Source organism: Anomaloglossus baeobatrachus, chromosome 5 (assembly GCF_048569485.1).
Source record: "Anomaloglossus baeobatrachus isolate aAnoBae1 chromosome 5, aAnoBae1.hap1, whole genome shotgun sequence".
NCBI lineage: Eukaryota > Metazoa > Chordata > Amphibia > Anura > Aromobatidae > Anomaloglossus > Anomaloglossus baeobatrachus.
In genome coordinates this window covers 439,460,521-439,479,382 of record NC_134357.1, presented here as the reverse complement: position 1 = coordinate 439,479,382, position 18,862 = coordinate 439,460,521, and the positions used below count along the sequence as shown (strand labels likewise).

Sequence of the window (18,862 nt, the reverse complement as noted above, 5' to 3'; positions counted from 1 at the left end):
TCTGATATTAATAACCAAAGGTATTACAATTTTTACAGCGGCCACTGGGGCATTTTTAGCATTTTTAGAATTTCTATGCTTTTAGGAAGAGTTTTCAACAGGCTCCTTATCATCAGAGCCAGGATTACAATGACAATTAACACCTCTATACCCAGCTGATAACATAGTATCCACCAATCACAATAGGCAATGTGATGGCTGACCCTGCTTCCCCTCTGTTCACAATAAACTTTGCACATGCTTATTATTAGTTGCTTCAGTACAAAAGTCTGTTCATTGTGGCTAATTAACATATTTCCTGGAACAATAAGAAGTGATATAAATACGGTAGGTCTGGATTCTCACAAGAACATTTATCCCATACTTGTTTATCTTCACTTAGCACTATTGACTCTTATAAGAAGGATTAGTTGACCTTGCAATGTTTTTATAAATTCTTCAAATTGTCTTTACACTTCTTTTGCTGCACCAGTAAGGACTAGTAATGGAAGCTTTCAGAGGAATAAATTTATTCATACTATTGATATCTGGCACAGGCCAGAAAGCTTTCCCTCAATATTTGGCCTTGTTTAACCCTTCTTTTCATTAATATTGAAGCTGCTAAATATATCAGGAATATGAAGGTTATACCATGGACTATAAACTCTCATATACAGTATATGACAAGTGAGTACACCCCTCACATTTTTTGTAAATATTTTGCTATATTTTTTGATAAGACAACACTAAAGATATACCACTTTAATACAATGTAAAGTAGTCAGTGTACCGCTTGTATTTCAGATTAAATTTGGTGTGACCTCTAAATATCACAACCCACAGCCACTAATGTCTAAACCGCTGGCAACAAGAGTGAGTACACTCCTTAGTGAAAATGGCCAAATTGTGCCCAAAGTGTCAATATTTTGTGTGACCACAATTTATTTCTAGCACGGCCTTAATTCACTTTGGCATGGAGATCAATAGAGCTTCACAGGAGCCATTGGATCCTTTTCTACTCCTCCATGACGACATCATGGAGCTGGTGGATATTAGAAACCTTGCACTCCTCCACCTTCCATTTGAGGATGCTCAATGGGGCTTAGGTCTGGAGACATGATTGGCTGGTCCAACTCCTTTACTCTCAGTTTCTTTAGTATGGCAATGGTCATCTTGGAAGTTTGTATGGGGTCATTATTGTGTTGGAATACTGCCCTGCGGCTCATTTTCTGAAGGGAGGGGATCATGCTCTTTTTCAGTATGCCAGTACATGTTGGCATTCATAGATCCCACCACGATGCTTGACTGCTGGCAGCACTCATGCGTCTATTTCGAAAAGGCTACCTATGAATATGACACTGAGCACATGCACTCAGCTTCTTTGGTCGACCATGACGAGGCCTATTCTCAGTAGAATATAACTAGTGATAAATCTGTATATGGAAATTTCTGTTTATGCAGTTTTTTTTATTGCATTGGTATTGGTTTACAAGCTCTTATTTTAAGGGAGGTAAAGACACAGGAAATGTGCACTAGGCTAGTTTTGTGCAGTAAAAAATTACAAGAAGTATATTTTTGGAAGAATGTGAGTATATCCGTGATGACAGCAAAGGAATGATGTGACTATAATAGTGAGCCCGCAAAGAGCAGCACCTTAACTGCAACACAGCAAAACTGCAGCTAAGTACACGAGTCAGATTACTTTTGAGGTTCACTGCAAAATCAAACGTAAATACTGCATGTGCACTTTTTGCCACAGTTGTAGTAAAATTACAGTAAAACCGCAGCTGTAATAATTTGTGTGTGCGTTGAGTTGTCTTCCCTTGAGGAAATGGTGCATTTTGTGTGTCTGCATAAGTACCACCTCCAGTTAATACAGTGTTATACAATAAAACAGTACTAGCCTTCAACAAGATCACATTATCATCAATATTGAAATAAAACAATCATACTATAAATTCTTGTATAATAGTGTAGCTCATAGAGATACATCCCACTGAAAAAAATATGATGAAAAGGGATATTGCAAGCCAAAGTAATATTATTATATATTAAAGGAGTTTTTGCTATCCCATCTGAGAGCAGCAAAATGACCCTGATTCCAGCGTTGTGTCACTTACTGAGCTGTTTGCTGTTATTTTTATAAAATCACTGTTCTCTCTTTTGCAGATATAGCAGTTATTTGAATGTAGAGCAGGGTTATAACGAGCTCATGCATCTGCTGGACTACCTGGCAGCACGGCAAGTAGTCATCTAATGGTAATCTCCTGCTAATTAAAGAGTGATTTTATAAAAGCTACACTACGCAGTCCAGTAAGTAACACATCGCTGGAATCAGGGTCTCTTTCCCTTCATCATGCTGCTCTTAGATTAGGTGGTAAACACCTGGTGACAAAGTCCCTTTAAGTAATATTATTGTGACCGGCAGAATAATAAGGATCAGCTGGGCACACGTTCGATATGCAGCACTTCATACTTCTATCTTTGAAATGTGAAGAATGTTAGAAATACAGTTTTGCAAGCACATCACCCATGTTAATGCTTACAATATCATTGGTTTCATTTAAATGAAACAATGACTTTTAGGGTACGCTCACACGAGCGTATGACTCGGGCGAGTGCAATGCTAGAAAATCTCGCCTTGTACTCAGACAAATGTTATTCAATAAGGGAGAGAAGATGGTTAGCTTTTTCTCATCCAGATTGTGGATGAGCGAAAAGTCGCAGCATGCTGCGATTGTCAGTGAGAGCCGTGTCACTCGCACCCATACGAGTTTATGGGTGAGAATGAAACATTGGACTGCACTCGGATGATATCTGAGTGCAGTGCGATAATCACATCATCTAACAATGGAGGAGATGGGGAGATTAATCCCTCCCTCTCCTCCACAGCTGAGATCTGATCACAGGATGGGATCACAGTTGCATGACACTTGGCTCATGCTGGTAGCACAGCAGGAGCCGAGGTTCATTAGCATATTGTGTGACGCCCTGGCCTATCAGGTCGTCACAGGGTATTGTGCAATCTGCGATTCAGCACAGTATCCACCCTCCTTGGTTACGGGTCCTGGTCCTTTGGTGTTGCCAACAGCTGAGCCAATCAAAACCCTAGGAACACTTTGCACTGTACCCACCAGACACACCATTGGGGGGCCTGAAGGGAATAGGGCCGCCCACATGGGGGGTTGGTAGGGGGGAGTGAAAAAGTGAGAAGTGAAGTGGTAGTGGAAGGAGAAGGAAGTGACTCTTGTGAGGAGAGGTCACAGGTGGAGCAGGGATCCTGAAGTCTCCTAGGTGGCAGACGTTGGTTTGGGCCTGGTAGGAGCTGGAACCCCGGTCGCAGGGGATAGTGTCAGGGGGCACGGACTGCCGAGGAGAGCGGCCGGCGGCCTTGAGCTATCACCGGGCAGGGGCCAGGGCACGATGGGGTACGTGGACCCTGGGCCGGGAAGTAGCATCATGCGTCCTGGTAATTTACCCGACGGTGGTGTAGATTTCAAGTGTCATCCCCAACCCGCTCCAAAATCGGGGTACTAGCGCACCGATGGGATAGGACTTTCCCAATACAGTCCAAAGAAATCCTAAACGTGAACCCTGAGAGCAAGCTCACTTCGTTAGCCATACGGGTGAGCAGGACCCGAAAAGTTTCAGACTTGAGGGTCCAAAGAAGAAAACACAGGTGCCAAGGAAAGGGTCACAGACAAACCGCAACCATTCATTCATTGCTGTAAAGACTGCAATAAAAAATGTGTATTTATCTGAAATGATACTACATTAGGATTTTATGACATTCATAAAACCACCATGATGCCAAATTGTCACATTTTCCAGAAGTATTGGACCTATAAAAAAAAACCAAGTGAAACCAAAAAATGAGGAATCCTGGATAAAAATACTAGATTCCAGAATTGTAGCACTCATGGAACAATGCTTTTATAAAACGATAAATATTTTGTGAAAACAGAACCTCTGTTAATGAAAAGAAATTACTGTGATGTAGCTATTTTCCGTTAAAGATTTTTTTTAAAAAATAACCGGAAAGTCCAAAAGAAGAAAATTAAACAAGAGTTAAATTGATAACATAAAAATTATAATGAAAAAATGTTGTCATGGAAGAGGATCCAGTGTCTCCTGTGAAGCTCTAGTGAACCTCATGCCCAAAAGAATTAAGTCAGTGCTTGAAAATAATGGTGGGCACACAAAATATTGACACTTTGAGCACAATTTGGCCATTTTCACTTAGGGGTGTACGCACTCTTGTTGCCAGTGGTTTAGCCATTAATGGCTGTGTGTTGCATTATTTAGAGGTCACACCAAATTTAGGATATGTGCACATGCTGCAGAAAATTTGTTCACAAAAAACTATATCTTATGGCAGAAAAATGCACCTTGTACCAGAAAACGCGACACAAAAATGCATTATTTCTATAAACTCCCTAAGCATGTATTGTACTGCTCTATGCTGCATTGTTTACCTGCTTTTATAAATGTATTCCTGTAAATGTGTTACTTAATAAAGCAATAGAAAAGATTATGGTGCTAGGTATATACATAATATTTGTAAATACATGTCCACTAATAAAGATACATTAAAGGGGTTGTCCAATCTTATGATAAAAATCTGCAGTCACTCTCTGACTGCAGACTTCTGAATCCTGACAGTGTGTTGTGTGTATGTAGTCCTGATTCCCCAGTTCTGCTGCTGAGAGACAGTGATCACATGACTGAAAGTATGAGATTTGCAGACACGCGGTGACATGCCAACTAGACATGTTTGACTAATCTCAATTCACTTTTATTGAAAGAAGCCAGGAACATCTAGTCATACTGTGACTGGAGAAATGCAAATGACATACTTGAAGTCACATGACCGTTCTCCCCAGCAATACCTGGGAGTTATGTCTGTGTGAGCGCCACACACTGTTAAGATTTAGAAAACTCCAGTCACATAGAGCGATGGCAGGTTTTTATCAGAAGACTGGACAGCCCTTTTAGGGCTTGTCCGCACGTTGCGTACTTAGATGCCTTTACGCTGCGTTTTGCACTGCAGTGTAAATGCAAGCGTCCTGTGTCCCCTGCACAATCTATGTAGATTGTGCATGATACGTGCGCACGTTGCTTTTTTGAACGCAGCGATTTGGGTGCTAATATTTTGACCCAAATCCGTGTGTTCATAAAAGCAGTATGTCAATTATTTGTGCGTTCTGGATGCAGCTCCCACTCTGTCTATGGTGGGGGCAGCAGCCAGAGCGCATGAAATCTGCTTTTTTTAATAAAAATACTGCATCCATTAAGCAGTGTTTCTGCAGCAATTTGAAGCACACATCTGCTGTTAAATCGCTGCAGAATATTCAGCAGTTACGTGCGCATGAGCCCTTAGTTTACACATTAATACGCTACATTTGTGTGCCTCACATCTTGAGGTCGAAGTCTGTTTTTTTTTCACAAATTGTGGAGGGGTTTTTTCTAACACATTTAATAAGGCTCTTTAGAAAAACATATTATGACATCAGGAATTGTTTGTGGTACAGTGTGTGTACGTAGCTATGGTAAGTATTAGGCATATTGGGCATGCAGGGGTGTATTGTGATGTTTTATCATATGTAAACTACTTCTTTGCAGTTTCAAGCTTCCTTGAATGCAATAATTACAAGCATTTTAGTAGTTTTTTCATTTTTAAAGAAAAATCCCCATACCTTCTATATGTTACATTCTGCTGAAGACCACCTAAAACCTCCTACATCTCATAGGGGTGTGTGTGTGTGTGTGTGTGTGTGTGTGTGTGTGTGTAAACATTTTGGTATTTTTCTAGAGCCTTACAACAAACTATGTTTCAGCACCCCCAAATATGAAGGAACAATTGCTGCAAAAAAGTGTTATGAATATGGCTGCTAAGCATGTGTGTACAAGTGGGGCTGAATATTCAACATACAATACAGAACCCTGAATAACTAATGAATAAATTAACCAACAATACATTAGTGTTAATATAAAATCAAAATGACAATATTCTCTTATGTTAACCGTGCTGAAGTACGACGGCATGAAATCCGGTCAGGGTCCTTTTTTTTTTTTTTTTTAATAAACTACTATGTTTAATTCTGAAATTCTTTTGTCTCTTCCTTACCTGGCTCAAATTGATATACAGGTCTCACCCCATAGTGACCTCTTCAATCAAGCCGAGCCAGATGGTCAGAAGGCAAAGGGAGCTACGCAGTGGACACTTCTCTCCATGCCCAAATATTTTTACTCTCAAGTTTACCAATTATTACCGTAAACACCAGAGAATTTCAGAATAAACATATTTTTCTGTAATGAGGGACCCTGTCTTGATTTCATAATTTAGACAGCATAAGACGGCAGTATCCCTTTAAAAGGAATTGATAGACTAATAATGTTTTTCTCCTTACAACACCTTAAAGCCACAATAGACATGCATTATGAATGTGTGGACCTTTTTACAGTAGTGTTTTATCAAGTAAGCATTTTCATCTTTTCCAGAAGTCCTTCTAAATCCTGAACATTTATTTATGGCAGTTTTCAAAAGCTGTTGAAATGGCAATAAATAAGTGTACAGCTCAGTGACAAGAATCAGAAGAGTAGAAATTCACACCAGAATATAGATATTACTTAGTGAAGTACTTAGCTAGCCTGACTTCTACAGGAAATTCTTCTGTGTCTCATCAAACAATGACCTCAGGTGTATTAGTATTTTCCTGTATTTTCCAAGGAAAACGCCAAAACGAAGAGCCAGTGTCTTATTCCCTTTTAAGGCTATGTGCGCACTAGAAAATGGACTTTTCTTAAGAAAAATCCACACCCTCTGGCAGAATACCGCACCCACGACAAAAACCGCGGTAAAACCGCACCCGCGTTTTTGCCGCTATTTTTCCGCGGGTTGTTCACTGCGTTTTTTTACCATTATCTATGGCAAAAACCGCAGGTATCTGCAGAAAAGAAGTGACATGCACATTAATTCCGCAGCAGAAATTCCACGGGTAAATCCGCAGGTATTAAAAAACGCAGTGTGGGCACAGCATTTTTTTATACCCATAGGTTTTGCTGGGGAATGACTGCAGAAATGTTAGACACATTTTCTGCAGAAAATCCGCGGTAAATCCGCAGCGTGCGCACATAGCCTAAAACTAGTTTCTGCACCAGTCAGCGATGGGCTTGTGTTTGGGCTAACTGTATTAGGTAACCCTGAGGTGTTAAAGTGCTTTCTGTCCACAGCAGTGTACCCATCACAGAATTTAAAGAGCACTGCTTAACTCGGTATTTCAGAAAAATTAGTCAGCAACAGAGGAAGTCTCAGCAGCTGATCTTAGTAGCTAAGAATCTAAACTAGCAAGCAAAACTTCTACTAGGCAGAGGATGTAACTCAATGGATTCAGAAGTCATCCTAATGTATCACTACTGCAAAAGTGGCGCCAAATAACCAATAGAGTCACCAATCCTGTTCCCCTACCAAGTCTCAAAATAAGGACTCAGAAAAAATTAAAAGGAAATATTTTCCTGCAGGGGAGGGATTTTATTCAACCTACTTTCTAGGTTTACATAGCTGGGATCTTAGTTTTTGATAAAATGGACTTATGGAAGTGTAGAAATTACAGATAGATAGATTTATAGAAATTATCTACTGTAGATAAATAAATTAGAAAAATGTAAAGTAATTAGAAATTAAATGTATATGTTCCTTTAACTATAAAACAAGATATTTTTATTGTAAAACTTTTTGCTTTGTCTACTTTTATACCCAGAAAAAGCTGACTTTTGCCAACGCATTTTTGAAACAAAAGTTTCTGCAGCATAACATCAGTGACACAGGTAACACTATGTATTGTCTATATATTGCATGAAAATGTCCACATGCAATCTTTAATTGATTCTAGTAGAAAATATTAGCAATTAGGATGCTTCTCAAGTGTGCATCTTTTACAAAATTATCATGCATCGTTCCTGGAGTACTGCAATACCAGATCAATGTGTGGAGTGGAGAGGACAACCGCATTTCTGTGTTCCAAAAATCCTTTACATTTTTGGTTACCAGATGTTAGTGATCAGAACAGATACTACACTTGATCTTAGCCAAAACGTATAGAAGAAGCCTATGTATAAAGAGTGAATGCCACCGCACAATATGCTGATAATGTGCCAAGAACAACAGGCTACTGCAGACATCCCTCACTGTACAAGCGCATAACCTGACTGTGTAATCTCTTGAAGATAATACTTTTTTATTAACATTCATTTTTTGCTTAATTTTCACGTTTTGACTCTTAAAGGTTCCAAGGAGAGGCTGCCTGTTTGTCTGCCTTCCGTACTTTATATTATTCAGTATTAAAAGCATGACACAGAGAATGAGCTAGATATAAACACAGGCCTGAGATTTTTTACAAAATAAAGCCTGGACAGCGGGTTTGATCCTGGTGGAGCCTCTCTCTGGCCCTGCCGCAGTCAGCTCTTTGAATATTTAATGTCCTGATGAGCGTTTCCACCTGCTGACACAGTCAAAGTGGTACAACAATACACACACGAGTACAAGATCATCAATTGACTCTTCTCACAGTCTGCTAGGTCAGGCTTTTTCTCTTTTCTTTTTTTTTAGCCTTTTTTCAACCTTACTTTTTTATTTTAATTGATCCTTTCACCACTGGATTGAATCCCTGAGAATTGCATATCTATGAAATGGTTAAGCAGTTTGCAAGCGTAGAAAATAATTTGTCTGATACTGTATTATACTAATTTGCTTTTTAGTTAAACTCTAGTTTAAAGCTTGGAGATAAGTAAAGGAAGTTTTGCAAAACTGACCTCACATTTGATGCCTTTTGCAGGATTTGAGGGGAGGCGCATGACACAAAGTTTTTACTGTTAGTATTCTTTGAATCCCTGTGTCATGCTCTGCATCATCAGGCCCTATATCAGATATAACACAGTTTAAAAGTTTTGTCTAGAGACTTCCTTTATAACCAATGTCCGCTTTGGACAATCTGAATTAGAAGGGTTCACTAAATATAAGTGAATCATAGTGTATCCCTCTGATAGATTCCTCAGGAATCACTTCTAATATAGCCAGTACAATTCTCCTACAGCGCCACCATAGCAGAAATTAAGCATTACATGGTGGCATTCAAAATCAATAGACAGTCTGTGTACTGCAAGGTCTTGGGTCCTAGAAATATGCATTTTGTAGCCACTTTGTGTTTCTTATTGTATAAGATATGGCAAAAATGATTGTTCTGTATTAAATTAGAATTTTAAACTGGAAATAGGCAACCTGTCTAAGGTCTTTGGCTCTCTGATCATGGAGAAAAAACATAACCTAAACTAATTGTATGCATTACCTGGTTCACAGCAGTACATCTATATAATGTGCACATTTAACAGTGATTCCTATAGGTTGGAGTTGAAACATAACTCTGAAGTCCTAAGCTCTCCAAGTATAGAAGTCTTTTTATTTCCATTCACTTATTACTATAACTGTGTTTTTTTCACACTTATATCACAGTTTTATATCTTACCATCATGTTTGTTTTATAATTCTTTACTAACAAACCAGGAACATATTACATAGAGATAATCTGCTATAGGTTTATGACAGATTTCGTGCTGATCCAGCAAATACTAAGCTAATGGATGTGAATTGCAGATGTCATTCATTACAAGAAAGGCAATTCTAATTATTATTATGGTATTTTAAAGACTTTACTCTTAATTTTAAATACATCTCCTAAAATAAACGTGGGATGTGTACAGTATATTTACGGTAAGTGAATTACTTGGTTTACTGCATTATTCCACATTCAGAGCCGGCTTAACAATTGGTCACTGTGAGCACTGAAAAGCCCTGGGAACCTGCGCCCTTGAAGAAAATACCCCCGTGTTTGCCTCATCTGACCCCATCTTTACGTTCAGATGTTTGGTGTAAACCCCTTTCACATCATGATCTGGAGATACGTTCTTCCATTTATCTGTTTTGATCAAAAGCAGGATCAGATCTCTGCAGAAGGGAAATGGGAAACATTCTTTAACATTTCCTTAAAGACTAAAGACTGTTATTTTTTTCTTTCCCTGGAGTTTAGATTTGATTCTCTTTCTGATTAAAAAAATGTACAGAGTAATGGACATGAATGTAAAAGGGTCTTATGTTGTAAAATTACTGGCAATAACTAAATAAGACATTTGCCAGATTATGAAATGTTGTAAATTATTGGAAGGTTTAAAAAAATATAAATCTGACTCTAACGATAAAACTTACCTAAAATAGGTTACTGTCAGTGAAGTTTACTTATCGGTTATCTTTGCTACTAATGCTACGGATAATCTTGTAATTCAGTGTTGCGATATCGCAAGTTCTGGATTACTGAATGCTGAATTAAAGAATTGATTTAAAACCTAGTTCTATGGAGTTTTCAGTTACATACATAATCATACACATAGGTATATACTGGCAGAATGCCCTCACCAAATTACTACCACCAATTTTGTGCATAAATGTGACTCTTCAGATTTTGTGTTATACCATGCCTGATGAAGAGACCTGAGTAGTCTCGAAAGCTTGCAATTATTACCATCTTTTCAGTTAGCCATTAAAAGGTATCAACCACTGAGTACTTTCTGTTCTTTTAAACAAATTTTTTTTTTTCACCAATTTTGGGTTGTTTTCATTTTTTTATTGTGTTAGCCACTTGCATATATTGTAGCAATTTTGTACTGTATTTGTTTTTTTTTCTTTCTTTATGCTTAATAGTAAGCATTTTTAATTTTATTCCTCTTTTTTAAATTGCTAATTTTGTGTTTAAAACATATTAGATGCCAATAGTAGAATAACGGATGTTAAATTCTCATCTTCAGTTTCCGCTTTCTACTATTAAATCTATAGTGACTACCCTTGTGCTGAGGGCACTGCACCAAAAGAAGTCTGTGTCACAGCGTGCTTACGTAATCTGGCTGCATATATAGCTTTATTCACACCCAGACTAGGCTCTTAAGGGTCAACAACTTGAGAATCTATAGCAAACTAAGTGGGCACATGTGTTACTATTTGTATATGCTGAAAGCTTAGCCAACTGTTTCACACTGTGGTGCAGTATCGCTTTGGAAATCTGGATGAATGCATGGGTAACATTGTAAGGGAGCTGAAGACTCTCTAAGCTTTTCTTAAAGGGCTCATTTTCTTAACCCTTTTTCTAAAGATTCTGACAAAATGGGAAGGGTTAAAACATAAAATGTCAATAATCTTAGTACAATTTGCTGTAATTAAATGTGCGTTTTTGAGTAACATCCTATTTTGAGGTTCTCTTTAGCTTGATTCCTATGCTTAGGCCAGTATGGTCATGAAATGGTCACGTTTATGGTGATGTCAAGTTCCAATGTCCTTACTCTACCCTCAACTTTCCTCTATGCTTTTACAGGGAACATGTGAGGTTGTCACAGCGTCTGCCATGTCACATCCAGCGCAGCTTTTCCCCACCTGAGATACATACTTCTTTACATTCCACAGCAGTGACACTTCCATATGGACATATAAAGAAGTATGTGTCCCAAACGGGGTTGTCCTGGGAGTCCAAAGAATTGTGATGTTCAGAGTCTGGAAATAGATTAGACCTTTCAGTTTTGCTGATTCTCCTCATAGTAGTATATCACATGAATTATGTCATGTGGGTGCTTTTTACCCATTTTACCATAATGAAGTAAATAATGGCACAGAGTTTCAACTAGAATGTTAATGTATATATACTAAGACAAGAAAGGCATTTATATCATGAACTGCCTCTAGAAAGCCATATACATCTGCAGTGTACTTACACACCTCTGTATTGCACATATAGAAAGTACTCGCCTTGTATACCATGCAGAATATAAATGTGGTACTTTGGTCTCCATTATATATCTGACCTTATGCATAATTACTTCTCTGGTTTCACTAAATATTAGATTGTCCATGTAGATATACTTAGTCATCATTTTCAACAATACAGTCATTCATAACTTTTCCATGTTCCCTATGCACATTGTCTCCCATGCTTCCTATAGAGCTCATGTTATACGTACACGATATATGCACAAAAAAACATGCTACATCCACAGTCAATATAAAACTTACACTGAATCATTGTAAATAGCATTACTAATGATTATTCCATATTAGACAGAATTGCACAATATAAAAATAGTAAATATAGAAAGCACTTTGAACAAAAAAAGTTGTGCAGAGTAACTCAGTGCAGGGACTGCGGGAGGCATTGTGCTCTGCAGGCATAATTTCAAAGGGTCATGGCCCCCCAATATAACCCCATTTAGCTCTATCAGGGTGACAGCTGAGGTGAGGTCAAGACTGCAAGGAATAGGCAAAACAGGGCGAGAAGCAAACAAAGAACTAAGGAGACTTCTTACCTCTGGGGTCCGTGGATGCCACTGCTGCAGGCGCTTCTTATTGTAAGGCATGTGCATCTCTCTACACTATAGACAAAGGCTGTGCCCTCTGCTCGCATTTTATTTCTATGTGTCCAGTATCTCCACGGCAGGACAGAATTATTACATGAGCAGGCATCTGAAATGAGAGATAAATCAGGGCAGCCAAGAAAGCAGGCAGGTTGCAGGCCACGCATTTTGGTCTGTGTCAGTCTCTCTCAGCACTTAACACCAATCTGTCCCTTCTCTTTGTCTCTCCCCAGTTGTCTCTCTCTCTCTCTCCCTCTCTCTCTTTGCTCACTCATTCCTTTGCATCCACTCTGAGCTTTAAAGCTCCCTTAACAATGTAGTGTGGGTGCCACTAGTGAAAATGATGATCACAGTGAATAGAGGACTATTATGAGCAGGATTTAGGCATCTGACTAACGAAGAGGTCACCGTGGTGTTTCCTGCTCACTCAGCACTGCTGTAATGGTATGCTCAGCTGGTCAACTTACCTGCCTCATTTCACTGTACCCCAGGCAACCTCCTCCCAGTGCACATTACACACACAAGCCAGAACTATGCAGATCAATAGCAATTTACAGGCTAATGTAGAATGGCTGTTTTAGTGTTAATGAATTTTGCTGCTTTTGTTGCAGTGTTCTTAATGAAGACCTGAAATAAAATTACCATAGCGTGCGGACCATTTGTAGCCTTCTTTCTCTTTCCTCACCGTAGCTAAAGCCCTTTATGCGAGGAAGGCACCAGAAGTCTCTTCCTGTATATGGAGCTAATTGAGTCAATAATCCGATGCTTTTGCTACTGACAAGAGAAAGTGGGATTGAATTTTTCAATGGATAGCCTTCCAAAAGACTGATTAATATCTGTAAACCCACAGGAATAAGGAATACAAGGGACTTGCGACCAGTTGTGTTTTTAGTGAGTTGTATACCTTACAGCTCAAAGGACAAAATGTTAATAACTTTATATGAACTGCTTTCAAGTGATCAGCTATTACATCAACCATATAATATATACAGTGTGTAGTTTATATATGCTAATAAACAAAACTTTTGCAGTCTACAGAAAAAAGATTTCGATGGTGGAGGTTATATTGGCTAAATAAACATTTAACAGCAGTTGCCTTTATATCTGGGTTTAGCACTGAATATTTTGTTATATACTATAGGAGATACGGTGTATTATTATGTTAGAGGTCCTTCATATGGGTTGTAAGGAGAACTTTACACTGGGGCTACATCTTCTCTCAATGGAGCATAGCTCTTTGTGATATCTTATACCAGGAACATCCATTTAGATTGGATGATAGAATCGGATTATTAGCATTAGATGGACTCTTTATGTGAGGCTTACTACCTGAATACACACTTTATCCAAGCAATAGTCATGTTCTCTAGCAAAATATCGGATACGATAGATAGCCAGCAGTGGACACAGATATTAAACTAGTTCCATTTTCTGCTGATACTTGTGACCCTACATCTATTTATTACTAAATTACGGTAGATGAGTTCAATCTAACATCATATTGTAAAATGATTATTAGAATGAAACCTTTAGTAATATCATAAATACTTAATCTTGTAATCCAAAGGTTGATATAAAATATTATGTAAAAACTGATTTTATATAATTTGAATCACTGAAAGGAATTTACTTCTTTAATACAGAATAACACAGATGACCGGTAATAGATTATAGTAACTACTGTACAGAAGAAGTATTATAGTTATTAAAACTGATTAAGTTTAACTCGGCAAAAGTTTAGACTTGAACCAATCACACAAAACTCTTCTGGGAAATTATTTGTCCCATCGTGGTGCTGTTTGCAGTGACACCTCAGTAGCAAAAAAATCCCAATATCCTAAAGCACACATGGTAAAAGCTGTCAAACTCTCAGACTCATATGAAATGAACACATCCCACATCCTGTAGGAGCTCTCATCTCTCACGTGTCCATAGTATGTGGAACACTGCAGTATATTAATGCTAAGATTCATGAGCTACAACTTGACATAATGACATGAAGAAATAAACTATGTAACTTAAGCTGAGTTGACATAGATCTTTCTGACCAGTGAGACCGATATTGCACATGATGACACTGGTCTGAGTTGGCCCTTTACACCAACCGAAATTTTAATAAAATTAAAAAAAACAATTCTCATCTGTTATTGTTGTCCTTATATAAACCTTTCCATTCCCTATAATAAAGGTATCTTTCAGGTGTCTTTAAGTACAGTTTATAATAATTGTGATTGGCAAACAGGAGCACATCAGTTCAGTTTTCTGAAAGATGAGAGAGATTCATGCAAATCAATTAGCCATTTACACACAGAACAATTCAGTTTGATAATGGTCTGGTTATACAGATATTGGTCAAATATCTAGATGGGTGAAAACATTTTTAGTCTAACCTGCTGGACTGTAAGGCACCTTGCGCGTCACATTATCTCACTTCCTTGTATCAATGCCAGAATCTGGAGTGTCTAAAAAAACCCTAAATTTTCTCTGAGCTTTTGACGTTAAATTACCAGTTGGAGAATAAAAAGTTTACTTTATTTATAAAAAAAAACCCCCAAAAAAAACAAAGCACACACAGCTTACATCTTGTCCTTATTACATATTCCACGCAGTCTCAGAGACATACACACAGTCATGGCCACGCTGCGCATTACATATGCACCCATATTCTGCTGTTGTGGTTTGCCGCTTAGCTAGGCATGTCTGTTTCCTTAATAACGTGCTTGATAAGGTGCTTGTAAGGCACATCTTACCACTTTATGATACCCACTATTAGTGGCTTATATTATATTAATGAATTTACTATTCCATTACATGACATGAGACCCGCTTTACTAGGGGGGGGGGCTGTTATTTAATAGCATTTGTTGGAAATAGCCTGCTGTGGCCACTAATTAAGTGTGGGATATAATTCCATACAGTGAAGGTTCTTAACTAATTAAACAAACACAGTTTTTTCCGGCTTCTGTACAATACTCCCTGTCATGATAGATGTTGTACACAGCTTGGGTTAACCAGTTCCATGAAGAAGGCACTAAGATGCTACAAAACCTCCGACTGTGCAGGCCTTCACCAGCAGTGAACAGGTTAACACTAGCCAACGATTACATGTCAAAGTTGTACAATTTCAGCCTGATCCATCTACTTCAGTTGCTTGCTCTGCAGATTTCTGCAATGAGTAATTTTATCCTGCACATACCCAACCAAAGAAGCACATTCATGCACCTTAGATGACAACTACACAGAGGAAGGCATTACCCTGGAAGCAGAGATGCTCATCTAAAGTCAGCAGGCAAGTTTGACTGGACCAGGTAATATTTTGCTCAAGCAAGGAGAGAAAACTGCTCTGGTGCAGCCAGTGGAAAAGATAACAGCATAAAGAGAGACATACCCTGTTAGAAGAGTCTGTTGCAGCAGTGGAGTCACCAGAGCTCAAGCTGAAAGCTGAATCAGCTTTTGAGAGTTAGGGATGCATAGAGGAGGGTCATAGAATCACAAGGTAATATTATGCTGCAACCGCCTTCCCCTCTCCCAGAGCCAATCTCTAATGCAGGAAAGGAGAAAGAGAACAGGCCCTGTAATGGTATTAGTCCACACTTTAAGAGAGAGAGAAAATACCAGCTTCCCCCCACCCCCCTCATCGGCTTCTCCACCTCCCTTACACTCAAGCACCTCAACACAGCCCAATTCTTTTTGCATCCTCCCTAGGGATGAAGGGTTGCGATGGATGGGATAGAGAGTCTTAAGGATAAGGATCTCCAGCAAGATGGGAAGTGGCACATGGAGAGGTGCTTGAAATAGAAGCAGCATTCACGGCCTCAACACTCCGCACAGGGACATTGCTATGGAATTGGTGTCCACAAGCATATGCATTGATGGAGGGTGTGCATGTTTACTCATTGCAGTGTTATGTTATTCTTGGCTGGTCATGAAGCTGTGTGAACATTTTGTGGTAGATGTGGGCCAGTTTTATGAGTAAATTATTGGCTCACCTCACTCAATATATTCAAGATGTCAAACAGATGATAAGACGTCTCCCACCTGTAAATTATGGCAAAATAACCTAGCTTGCTATCTAGAGAAGTAAACTTTGTCCTTTAAATAACCTTCCTATGTATTCCTCCTCCAAAGTCATAGGAAAGTTATACTTTTATACTATGCAATTTCAAATCAATCATTTTAGTGGATCTCCACAATTTGTGAAAAAAGTGGGTTATCCGATAAGCAGCTCATGATATTAGGGAGGTGATGGGTACATGCATATGTGTTTATAAAATGATGGCAAAAGCAATAGCCAAAAAAATAATCCACAATACAATTACAGTATTTATATACACAGGTAAGAATTAAAATCATTCTGCAACCAGCTAGTGTCCTCATTTGCTGCCAGTCCCACTCTGACCATATTTAGTTAGTAATGGTAAAAATAACTTGCCAGCTGTAGAGTACCATCATTGAACAAGCTGTTGATCTACCCCTCCTCTCAGTGCATTGACTACTAGACCTGCAAGATCCAGACTTAGCTTTTCCTTGCCTTTTTCATGCTATTTTTAGATGATCCAAATTATGAGTTATCTTCTCTTGAATCCTCACCTCCCTAGATACGTCCCTTACCTTTTGCTCTGCATGGGAAGCAAAGCAATGTGACCGGACAGACAAAATCACCCTGCTTGTAAATAAATAAAGACATATACACTGCTCTGTGTAAAAGTGATCATGCCAAACAGAGTAAGAGAGCAGCAAAAACCCCTTAAGCTACAACAGCACCTTGACTTTATCTAATACTAGTTTTTTTGTAGACTAACCAAAATATTAATGAAAGACCTTTAATATATTTGTAAGCGACTTTCATTTTACTGTGTAGAGGAAAAAAGTAGCTACTACCTTTCAAGTTATGATCCACAAGCCAAATTTAAGCTAATTTTCTGTAGTGCCAAAACGAATCTGGATTTCATTGTGCAAATGTTGAAAATTTGAAAATTGCAGTGCCAAACAAGTTGTAAGGATGGTACAGGGGGAGGGGACTCTGTGCCAAACACCCACCGGTGGTCGGAGGTCAAGTATATTCCCTGGCAAATACCAGATCTTAAAAACAGTTTGAATTTATTCCCAGGTTTTCCAACATGGAGGTGTCGAGGGCGGGGGCCAGCTTTCCCCGTCGCGGGGACTGCTCGGGGAGATCGTGCTCGGATCCGGTGCCTTCTCGGTGGCTCGAGCGGGCCAGACCCGGGGCTTGAGCAGTTCTCCTCGCCCACGAGTGAAGTTGTGGTGACGGTGGGCACCACCGCTGCTGGTGACTGGGTTCCCGGGAGCGATGGCGGGGAGCAGCTAGGTGTTGGCCCCTCCGTGGGTAGGGGCTGTTGGTCCCGGGGCCCGGTAGGAGGTTGGGTTCCTCAGGATGGGTTTTGGCAGGGTGCAGGGTCGCAGTGCAGCGCGGTGCCGGATGGCACTGGTGTACTCAGTCAGACACAAACGGACAGAGTCTCTGGTAAACCAAACGGCTGGATGGACCGGGCCCACAGCCGGCTGCAGTGTTCGCCCTGGACGGGTTGATGGTGGCTGTCGTTCCCTGCACCTGTGTTTTGTGTTTTGACTCCAATGCCTGGGCACCGACAGTCCGCTCCCCGACGTATATGTGCCGGAGGAGCCCGTTTGCCCGCAGACGCTGGCCCTTTGGATCTCTGCACCTTGGCTGTGGCACTTATCCGGAATGGTTGGGCTATTGCCTTCAATCGGGACTTGGGTGGGAATGAACCCCTGAGGTCCAGACCGCAATCAGAGAATTTGACTAGAGGTTGGCTTTAAGCCTAGTCGGGGTCTAAGTACCCTGCCTGGTGCTTGGCTCCAATCTGCTCCCCGGTTCGGTACCGGCGGGCCACCGGCCGACCCCGGTCCTACGGTTCCGCTGACCTTCGCCAACTCCTGCAGACGGCCACCACCGTCTGCCGACCTTGCTGGATGTGCCTGGGTTTCAACCCAGACACCAACAGTTTTCACTCTTCACTCTTTACAGACCACAACTGGACTGACTACTGTGTTTTTCACACCTCCAGGCTGTGAACTCCTCGGCCAGCGGGCCAACCGCCTGGCTCCGCCCCACCTGGTGTGGACATCAACCCTGGAGGGTGGCAACAAGGGTTTAATGTTTGACTGGTGTCCCCTGTCCAGGGAAGGGGGTGTCTGGTGTTGTGTAGTGACCTGTGACCCCTGGGGTCCAGGGCGTCACATTCCCCCTTGGTTTAATGCAGACCGTCCGTGGGCTGCCCGTCCACAACCGGTTTTATTTTTCTGAAAAGATATAAAACACGGGAACAAAACATGTAAAAACATTAAGCATTTCTTTCATTTCTTCCCTTATGGGAGGCACATTCTTAAACTGTTACAAACGGAACATTTTTATTAATAACAGGGAACGGGTCCTTGTCCTTCCGCTTTCCCACCC

At 40.0% G+C, this 18,862-nt stretch overlaps 1 pseudogene; it reads right to left on the bottom strand.

Annotated features, from left to right (window-relative positions):
- Nucleotides 1–7,922: 7,922 nt before the first annotated feature.
- Nucleotides 7,923–8,087, bottom strand: LOC142313452 (U2 spliceosomal RNA; annotated as a pseudogene).
- Nucleotides 8,088–18,862: the final 10,775 nt, after the last annotated feature.